The 11,271-nt window shown below is 34.8% G+C and overlaps 1 long non-coding RNA gene across 1 annotated transcript in view; it reads left to right on the forward strand.

Annotated features, from left to right (window-relative positions):
• Nucleotides 1–7,777, forward strand: part of LOC139362170 (uncharacterized) — a 215,935-nt gene extending 208,158 nt beyond the window's left edge. Inside the window, exon 4 of the long non-coding RNA XR_011620530.1 lies at nucleotides 7,672–7,777. This is a non-coding gene — a long non-coding RNA (uncharacterized lncRNA). The remainder of the gene's footprint in view (nucleotides 1–7,671) is intronic.
• Nucleotides 7,778–11,271: the final 3,494 nt, after the last annotated feature.

The following is an 11,271-nucleotide window of genomic DNA, read 5'->3' on the forward strand; positions in this document are numbered from 1 at the left end:
CTTATTCAGCTACTTTGGAATTAGCTAGCTACTATGGCAAGAATTTATGTTGATAAAACTTGTGCTATTCATAGCTATATTTGTTTTATAAAAAGTATGAAATTATTTCTCAATAAGTTAATTTCATCCACAAAATTAAAACGATAAATTTGTTTCTTGTCTCTGAACCTTCATTCTAGAAATCACTCTTCTGTGAACTAAGTGCAGATCACAAAGATGTCCCTACCTTCATATGCCCTCTCCATCACACTTAGCACCATATCTGTAACATATTGCTGAAATGGATCTTTAGGACATTAATCCTCAATTATCTAAACACTTGCCATATTTCCAAATACATACCACTTATAAGGATTTTTAGAATAAATCTATGAAAATAATTCTACATTAATTCAACACAATATACACAAATCTAAGATAGTGAAACTCTCTGTTACCTCACTGTATACTCCTCCAATTTGGAGCATATAGTATTTTAGTGGGAGCTATTTCTCAAAAGCAGTGCTGTATATATGTGGCTCTGAACCTCCTAATCCCCAGGTAACAATGTTTTGTCTCCTTTAGTTATTTTGTTTCATTTGATGTGTGTTAAGAGGTGTTCTCCAGATGTTCACTATGCTAGCCAAATATATCTTATTTTTTTAATTCACTTTTTGAATAAATTCTAAGCCGAATATGTGGTGTGACATTGATTTGAGAGTACATAAAATAGACAGAAAATTCCTAGATGGTAATCTTTACTTTCCTAGTGTGATTTATGAAATTCCATACAATGAAATAACTAACATTAGAAACCATATAACTTTAAAAATAATATTTTATTGAAGGTATAGTGTTTTTTGGAAACATTTTACTGATGTTTTAGGAAAAGCAATTTAACAATTGGAGAAGCCGTAGGTTCGCTTTGCCTGTTGGCACCCACCCACGTCACCTGGGGCCTGAGGAGAGTTATGCTCTGCTCATTGTGCCCATGCATATTGCCTTGGGGCCTGGGGATTCATTCTGCCCCACCAACCACCACTGGCTGACAAGTACACCATAATTCATGGGTCTGAGGAGAGGACTGGCCTACCGACCACCATGCCCATGCACATCATCTAGGGGCCCAGGATCAACCTGCCTCACTGTGGGTGTCCACATGTACCATCAGAGGCATGAGGAAAGACCTGTATTGCCTTCCACTGCTGCCACATGTGCAAGTCATTGAGAGGCCTAGGGACTGACCTGCCTTACCTGCTACAGCCAACACTGTGTAGCAATGGGGGGCCTGAGGACAGGCCTGACACACTATTCACCTCTACTGCAAGTATCTGAGAGCAGCATCCAGGAGTCTATAGATTGACCTGCCCTGACCACTATAGGTGGTGCCTGTGCATCCACCATCAGAAAGCCTAAGGACAGGCCCATCCTGAATTTTGCTGCTGCTGCTGCCACCACACATGTGCATTATTTGAAGGCCTGGGAATCAACACACTCCATCCACTGCTGCCAGTGCCCACATGCACTATCCCAGGGACTTAGGCCTTCCCTACTTACTGCCACTACTGCCAGCACATGAATATACCATCCAGGAACCTGGGGACTACATGGCCCCACCCTCCATTTCTGACACTTATGCACATCATCTAGGGGCTTTAGGACAGCCCTGCCCTCGCTACTACTGCCATCAGTGGTGCCTGAATACTGGCCTTCCTGGAGTCACTGTCTCCATCAAAGTCTCACCACAGCCTCCATTAATGACCACTGTCTAAGTCACTGAGGAACTCACAGGAACCTCTGATGCTGATTGCAGCCAAAGAAATCATGTGGAGACTACACTGCTATGCCCATCCAGAATCAAAGCCATGTCACCTTTCTCAACCAACGCTGTAAAAGCATCTATAGGAAAAAGTATTTTCCCACAAAAGCCAATACATAAAATAGACAGAAGAGACATACAACAAATGCACAGATATCAACTTAAGAACACAACAAACATCAAAAAAAAAAAAAAAAAAAAAGCAAGGAAGAATAACATCTCCAAAGGAACATAGTAATTTTCTAGAAACAGATTCCAATGAAAAGAAAATTTATAAAATGGTTAAAAAAATCAAAATAATAATATTAAAGCAACTCAGTGAGATGGAAGAGTGCACAGATAAACAATACAAAGAAATCAGGACAACGATCTGAATGACAAATTCAGCAAAGAGATGGATATCATAAGAAAGGACCAAACAGAAAGCCTATAACTAAAGAATTCAATAAATAAAATGAAAAATACAATTAAGAGGTTTAACAATACAGTAGATCAAGCAGAAGAAAGAATTTCTGAACTTGAAGACAAGTCTTTTGAAATAACACAGTTAAATTTAAAAATAATATAAGAGAATGAAGAAATTCTATGTGACATGTGATTTAATACATAATGACTAAATAACTAAATTCAGGAAGTTTCAGAAGGAGAAATAAGGGCAAAGACACAGAAAACTTACTTAATAAAATAATAGCTGAAAACTTTTCAAGAGTCGCAAGAGATGTAAACATCTAGATATAGGAATCTTAAAGATACCTGAATAGATTCCAACCAAAAATATATTCTCCAAGACATATTATAGTAAAGCTGTTAAGTCAAAGAAAAAGAGAATGGTAAAAACAGCAGGAGAAAAGCATCAAGTCACATATATGATAATCCTCATCAGACTAATAGCAGATTTCTCAGCAGCAGCCTTACAGACCAGGAGAAAATGGAATGACACATTCAAAGCACTGAAGAAAACCCCTATAAGAATATTATATCCAGCAAAGCTATCTTTCAAAAATGAGGAAGAAATAAACTATTTTCCAGAGAAGCAAAAGCTAGGAATTCATCACCACTACTCAGGCCCTACAGAAATGAATAAGAGAGTCCTACATCTGGAAACCAAAGGATGATCTCTAAAATCATGAAAACACATAAAATTATGTAATTTACTATCAAATATATACTCAAATGAGAAAGAAGTTAAATGGTACCACTACAGAAAACCACCAAACTGCAATGATAATAAGAGGCTACAAAAGGAGAAAAGGATATATAAAACAAGCAGAAAACAATTAAGAAAATAACAGGAATAAGTTCTCATCTATTAATATAATATTGAATGTCGACAGATTAAACTCCACACTTAAAAGGTTTACTAATGGAAAGAAAAACATAACTCAACTATATGCTACCTACAGGCAACTCACTTGGCCTGTAAAGACACTTATAGACTGAAGGTAAAAGGATAGAAAACAATGTCCTACACAAATGGAAACCATACATGAGCAAGAGTAGCTATACTTACATCAGTTAAAACACACTTTAAATCAAAAACTGTAAAAAGCCACAAAGAAGCTCATTATATAGGGATAACCAGATCAGTTCAACAAAAGGATATAATAATTCTAAATATATATATACTCATCACCAGGACACCCAGATATATAAAGTAATTATTAGAGATAGACTCCAACACAGTAAGAGCTGGGGACTTAAGAACTTCTCTCTCAGCATTGGACAAAACATCTAGACAAAAAAGTCAACAAAGAAACACTGAATTTAAACTGCTCTTTAGCCAAACCTAATGGACATTTACAGAACATTTCATTCAATAGCTTTGGAATAAACTTTCTTCTCATCAGCACATGGAACATTCTCCAGGATAGGACACAAAACAAGTCTCAGCAAATTTTTTTACAAATCAAGATTATATCAATAATTTTCTGAGACCAAAATAAAATAAAACTAGAAATCAATAACAAGGGGAAAATTAGAATCTGCACAAACTTATGAAAATTAAACAAGATGTTTCTGACAAGTGTTGGGTCAATGAAGAAATTCAGCAGAAAACTAAAAAGTACCTTGAAACAAGTGAAGATGGAAACAAAACATACTAAAACTTGTGGGATACAGCAAAAGCATTGCCAGGAGTGAAGTTTATAGCAACACCTACAACAAAAAAGTAGAAAGATTTGAAATAAACAACTTAACATGTTGTTTCTTCAAGCTGTTTCTACAGCTTGAAGAACTAGAAACAAGAATGAACCAAACCCAAAATGCATAGAAGGAAAGATATCATGATCAGAACAGATATAGACAAAATAGGGACTAAGAAATTACAAAAGATTAAAAAAGTAAAGGCTTGTTTTTTTAAATAGATAAACAAAATCACCATGCTAGCTAGACTAACCAAGAAAAAAGACAGAAGTGCCAAATATATAAAATCAGATATGAAAAAGGAGACATTATAACTGAAGCCAAACAAATGTAAGGGATCAGTAGAAACTGTTATGAAAAACTTATACACTAACAAATTGCAGAACCTAGAGGAAATTGATAAATTCTTGAACACATACAGTCTCAAAAAATTGAATGAAGAATAAATAGAAAACATGATCAGACCAAAAATGATTAACCATTGAGTCAGTAATAAAAAGTGTCCCCTCACTTCTCCCCACAAAAGCCCAGAAACCATATTGCTTTACTGTGTATTCCATCATACTTATAAAGAACTACTACCAATTCTTCTCAAACAAAGAAAAAATTCTTCCTAATTCATTCTACGGGGCTGGTATTACCCTGATAGCAAATCCAGACAAGGACACGACAACAACAACAAAAAGAAAAATTACAGGCCAATTTTACTGATTAACATAGATACAAAAATCTTAAACAAAATGCAAACCAAGTTCAACAACACAGTGAAAACATCATTGACCAAGATCAAGTGTATTCAATCCAAGGATGCAAGGATGGTCTAGCATACACAAATCAGTAAACAAATCATTAAAATTTGTATTAAGAAATTATAAATAATCAATAAGACCAAAAGCTATTGTTTGGTTAAAAAAAGAAAAAAGAAAAAGAAAAAACAATGAAATTGGTATTTCTTCACCAAATATGAAATTAGTGGTGCTTGCAGCTTATATGGCAAAAAGTGAATTAGTATTTTAAATTTGCAAGAAGTTTTCATAAACCAATTAAAAAATACAAAACCATAATGGAAAAAATGGCCCTAAAATATGAATATTTCACAAAAGTTAAAGAAAGAAACAAATGGTCAATGAATATAAAAATTAATTAATCTCAAAATTATTAAAGCGAGAGAATCAAAATGAGGAAATATTAGCCCACGCCACCAACAATGACTACTAAGGGTTATGAAGACCATTGCCCCTCTTTCGTTTTGTTGAAACTACAAAATAGCTGAGCACTTTTAGAGGATATTTGGTAAAAGCATTTCTGTCAGGATAAAGGGGGCAGGAGAAAATGTCTTTCCCTTTGTATAAAGATTCAAAAATAAAAAATTTAAAAATTACAGAAAAATTAATATTTTAATTTTCCTAAATGTAACTACACTTATACTTTGACATAGAAAATCCGCTCATACAAATGTATGTAATTATGATATATTTGCATAAGTACACAAACATATATGGATGAGGCTCTTATTTCAGCATTGAGCATAGAAATAATCATAATGTTCATCAAAAATCACACTGCCAAATAACCCATGATATAATCATAAAAAAATCCTACACAACATTTAAACAAGGAAATAGAACCTCACACTCATCAAGATGACTAACATAAAAATAGTAGAAAACAATAATTGTTGGTGAGGTTGTAGAAAAATTGGAGCCCTTGGACACTATTAATAAGAACATAAAACGGTGCAGCTGTGATGAAAAACAGTATTGCAATTCCTCAAAAAATTAAAAATTATAATTATCGTGTGATCCAGCAAGTCTCTCTAGGTGTATTCCTAAATAATGAAAAGCAAGGTCTCAAAAAGATATTTATTCATTCATGTTCACAGCATCATTATTCACAATAGCCAAAAGGTAAAAACAACCCCAGTGTTCATTGATGAATAATTGGGAAAACAAAATGTGCTATATATGTATAACAGAATGTCATTCAGCCTCAAAAAAGAAGTAAATTCTTACATGTAGTACAACCTAGATGAAAATCAAAAACATTATGCTGTAGTGAAATAAATAAACCAGTCACAAAACACAACTACTCTTTGATTCATCTAGGTATCTAGGGTACTTAAATTCAGAGAAACAGAAAGTAGAATTGTGATTTCCGCGAGCTGGAGGGGGTTTAAAATGGGGAGTAATTGTTTAATGGATATTAACGTTTAGTATTACAATTTGAAAAAGTTCTGGGATTCATTGCTCAATGTGAATGAATTTAACAATACTAAGTGTACACTTAAAAATAGTTACGATGATAAATTTTGTGTTATGTGTGTTTTATACAGTTTAACAAAAAAGGAGGTAAATTTATCTTAAACATGTCAAATCTACTAATATGTGTGCAAAATATCTTAACAGGTGCAATACTGACAGCTATAGCCCAAATGTAATACAAAAAAAAAAAAAATGACAAGACTTTGTGCTTTGAGAATATTTATGAAATTCTTGTCATTCTCCCAGTTCAAATGAAGGTCAAGAAAAACTATTTATGTAGGGGTTAAGGTGACAGTATAAAATGGCTTGCTCTTTTTATAAGTGTTTCAAAAAGATAAGTTAAAAAATCATTATAGAATGATTGTCTACTGAATAATGTCTAAGAGGAAAGATACATTCAACTTTTTAAAATAAAAGTTTCCCAGGAGAGGTGAAGCAGACGGTCTGGACAGAAAAAAAAAAAGGGGTCTTTTACTTTAAGGAATTTCATGCATGTAGCGTTCATCCTGGCACATTCACATGGAGCCCTCAGCTGTGACTGGCTATCTGGTATGAAGTGTAATATTGCCTACTCATTGAATCTGTTGCACTAAAACAGACTTACATTAACAAAGCAAATTTGTCAAGATTCACTCAGTTGTAAATAACAGAAATCCCATATGCCTTAGAAATAAGTATCTGAGAAAATCTCCATTCCTCATTTGGGCCTAGGCTAAATAAACTAATGAAAACAACGACAAAATTCATCCTGGTATGAAACTTCTTTTCATTTTTACTGAAGTGCCCGCAAGAGTTAAATCCACAAACCATAGCTGTAAAGGTGATGGGTACGATTTAAGGCTAATTCAGTTGTTTTAATATAGGTAACATTGAATGTCAATGTATAACAGGTTTTATCCATAAATTTGCAAAATATTGGTGGTCACATTTTGCCTAGAGATTCCCAAATCCTGTCAGCCTGGCAACTATGAAGATAGGATCTAAACCCTTTAATTGTTTTTTTAATTTAGATTCAGAAGATACATGGGCAGGTTTTTAAAATGTGTGTATTGCATATGGTGAAATTTGAACATTGTACGCAATAGGTAATTTTTTAACCCTCACCAACCCCCACCACCTTCCCTGCTTTTGGAGTTCCCAGTGTATATTGTTACCATTTTATGTGCATATGTACCCATTATTTAGATTCCACTTAAAGAGAGAACATTAAATATTTAATTTTCTGTTTCTGAGTTATTTTACTTAGTTTAATGGCCTCCAGTTCAATCCACATTGGGGCAAATAACATGATATCCCCCCCCCCTTTTTCGGTTGCACAATATTCCATGGTACACATATAGACATTTTCTTTATGCAATCCACCGTCGATGGCACTTAATTTGATTCTATGATTTTGCTATTGTGAATAGTGCTGCAATAAACATATGTGTGCAGGTAACTTTTTTTTTTTTTTTTTTTTTTTTGAGACAGAATCTCACTTTGTCACCTAGTCTGGAATATAGTGGCACGATCTCGACTCACTGCAGCCACTGCCTCCCAGGTTCAAGTGATTCTTCTGCCTCAGCCTCCAGAGTACCTGGGATTACAGCACGCCCACACCCAGGTAATTTTTGTATTTTTAGTAGAAATGGGTTCCACCATGTTGGCCAGGCTGGTCTCAAACTCCTCCCCTCAGGTGATCTTCCCACCTTGGCCTCCCAAAGTGCTGGGATTACAAGCATGAGCCTCCACTCCCAGTCATGTGTCTTTTTTATATAATAGTTTTTCTTTTCCTTTGGATTGAAACCCATTAGTGGGATTGCTGGGTCAAATATAGTTCTATTTTCAGTTCTTGGAGAATTCTGTACACTGTTTTCCATAGAGGTTGTACTAATTTACATTCTTACCAACAGTGTATAAGGGTTCTCCTTTCTCCGCATCCATGCCAATGTCTGTTGTTTTTGACTTTTTTGTAGTAGTCTTACTGACTGGTATAACATGGTATCTCAATGTGGTTTCAATTTGCATTTCTCTGATGATTAGTGATGTGGAACTTTTAAAATATACGTGTTGGCCATTTATATGTCCTATTTTGAATAACATCTTTTCATATCCTCTGCCCTATTTAAAAAAAATTATTTTTATTTTAAGTTTGAGGGTACATGAGCAGGATGTGCAGGTTTATTTCATAGGTAAACGTGTGCCATGGTGGTTTGCTGCACATATCAACCTGTCACCTAGGTATTAAGCTCAGCATGCATTAACCATTTTTCCTAATGCTCTCCCTAACCCTCTCTTCCCCTTACAGGTCCAGTGTGTGTTGTTCCCTTCCCTGTGTCCATGTGTTCTCATTGTTCAGCTCCCTTTTATAAGTGAAAACATGTAGTGTTTGGTTTTCTGTTCCTGCATTAGTTTGCTGAGGTTGATGGGTTCCAACTCCATCCGTGTCCCTGCAAAGGACAGGATCCTGTTCCTATTTTTGCTTGCATAGTATTCTATGGTGTATATGTACCACATTTTCTTTATCCAGTCCATCATTGATGGGCATTTGTGTTGATTCCATGTCTTTTCAATTGTTAATAGTGTTGCAGGGAACATGCATGTGCATGTATCTTTATAATGGAATGATTTATATTACTTTGAGTATATAACCAGTAATGGGATTGTTGGGTCAAATGGTATTTCTGGTTCTACATTTTTAAGGAATCTCAACACTGTCTTCCACAATGGTTGAACTAGTTTATATTCCCACCAATAGTGTAAAAGTGATCCTATTTCTCTGTAACCTCTCTAGCACCTGTTGTTTCTTGACTTTTTAATAATTGCCATTCTGACTGGCATGAGGTGGTATCTCATCATGGTTTTGATTTGCATTTCTGTAATGATCAGTGATGTTGAGCTTTTTTCATGTTTCTTGGCCTCATGAATGTCTTTTTTTGAGAAGAATCTGTTCATGTCCTTTGCCCACATTTATTTATTTATTTAGAGATAAAGTCTTACTCTGTTGCCATGCTGGAGTACAGCGGAACAATCTCAGCTCACTACAACCTCTGCCTCCCGTGTTCAAGCGATTCTCCTGCCTCAGCCTCCCTAGTAGCTGGTACTACAAGTGTGCACCAGCACACCCAGCTAATTTCTGTATTTTTAGTAGAGACAGTGTTTCCCCATGTTGGTCAGTATGGTCTCGAGCTCTTGACCTTGTGATCCACCCACCTCAGCCTCCCAAAGTTCTGGGATTACAGGTGTGAGCCATCACCCACAGCCTGCCCACTTTTTAATTGGATTGTTTGTGGGTTTTTTATGTTAATAAATTTGTTTAAGTTCCTTGCAGATTCTGGATATTAGATCTTTGTCAGATGGATAGATTCTTGTTTTTCTCTTGTTCAGTTGTTTTGGCTCCTTTATATTCTGGATATTAATCTTCTGTCAGAGGCATAAACTGTAAATATTTTCTCCCATTCTCTATGTTGTCTGTTTAATCTGTCATTTCTTTTGCTGTGCAGAAGCTTTTTAGTTTAATTCAATGTCGTTTGTCTAATTTGGTTTTGTTACATTTGCTTTTAGGGTTTTAGTAATAAATTATTTGCCTATGCCAATGTCCAGAAGAGTTTTTCCTTAATTGTCTTCTGTGACTTTGATATTTTCAGGTTTACATTGTGGTCGTTAATCCATATTGAGTTAATTTTTTATATGGTGAGCTATATATGTTGAGATATAATTGGCTAGCCATATGCAGTTTCATTCTTCTGAATATGGCTAGTCAATTTTCCCAGCACCACTTATTGAATAGGGTTTCCTTTTCCTACTGTTTATTTTTGTTAATGTTGTCAAATATCAGTTGGTTGTAGGTATGTGGCTTTATTTCTAGGTCCTCTATTATGGCCTGTTGATCTGTATGTCTATTTTTGTACCAGTACCATGTTATTAATACAGCCCCATAATATAATTTGAAGTCAGATAATGTGATTGATGCCTCTGACTTTGTTCCTTTTGTTTAGGATTGCTTTGGCTATTCAACACTTTTGTTATTGTCATTGCTCTACATACATTTTAAGTTTTATTGTAATTTTTTGAAGACTGAAGGCACTTTGATAGGAATTGCATGGAATCCATAGATTGCTTTGAAAAGTACAGTTATTTTCAAAATATTGATTCTTCCAATCAGTGATCATGGGATGTTTTTCAATTTGTTTGTACCAGCTATTTTTATTAGTGTTTTGCTTTTCTCCTTGTACAGCTCTTTCATCTTATTGGTTACATGTATTCTTAGGTATTTTATTTTTCTTTTTGGCTATTGTAAATGTCATTGAGATTTTGATTTGGTTCTTAGATTGAGCATTATTGGTGCATAGAAATTCTACTGATTTTTGTATGCTGATTTTATATCTTGAAACTTTACGGAATTCACTTCTCAATTCTAGTCTTTTGGAGGAGGCTTTAGGGCTTTTAAGGTATAAGATCATATAATCAGTAAACAGAAATAATCTGATTTCCTCTTTTCCAATTTGGATGCCTTTTATTTCTTTTTCTTGTCTGATTGCTCTGACTAGGAATTAATTTCGGTACTATGGTGAATACAAGTGGTGAGAGTGGACATCCTTGTCTAGTTCCATTTTTAGGGGGAATGCTTTCAACTTTTCCCCATTCAGTATGATGTTGAATGTGGTTTGCCATATATAGCTCTTACTATTTTGAGGTACGCTCTTTCAATACCTAGTTTCTTGAATGTTTTCTTTTTATCAAGAAAAGATGTTGGATTGTATCAAATGTTTTTTCTGCCCCTAATGGGACGATTATGTGGTTTTTGTATTTGATTCTATTTATGTGATGAATCACATTTCTTGACTTGCATATGTTGAAACAACCTTGCATCCCTGGAATGAAATACACTTGATCATGATGAGTTATCTTTTTGTTATGCTATTGGATTCATTTTGCTAGTTTATTTTTGCTTTTTTATTTTATTGTATTTTTAAAAATTTTATTTGAGACGGACTGGAGTGCAGTGGCACAATCTCGATTCACTGCCAACTTTCCCTTCCAGGCTGAGGCCATCTTCCCACCTTAGCCTCTCTAGTAGCTAGGACTACA

The sequence above is a fragment of the Macaca nemestrina genome, chromosome 3, assembly GCF_043159975.1.
Source record: "Macaca nemestrina isolate mMacNem1 chromosome 3, mMacNem.hap1, whole genome shotgun sequence".
Lineage (NCBI taxonomy): Eukaryota > Metazoa > Chordata > Mammalia > Primates > Cercopithecidae > Macaca > Macaca nemestrina.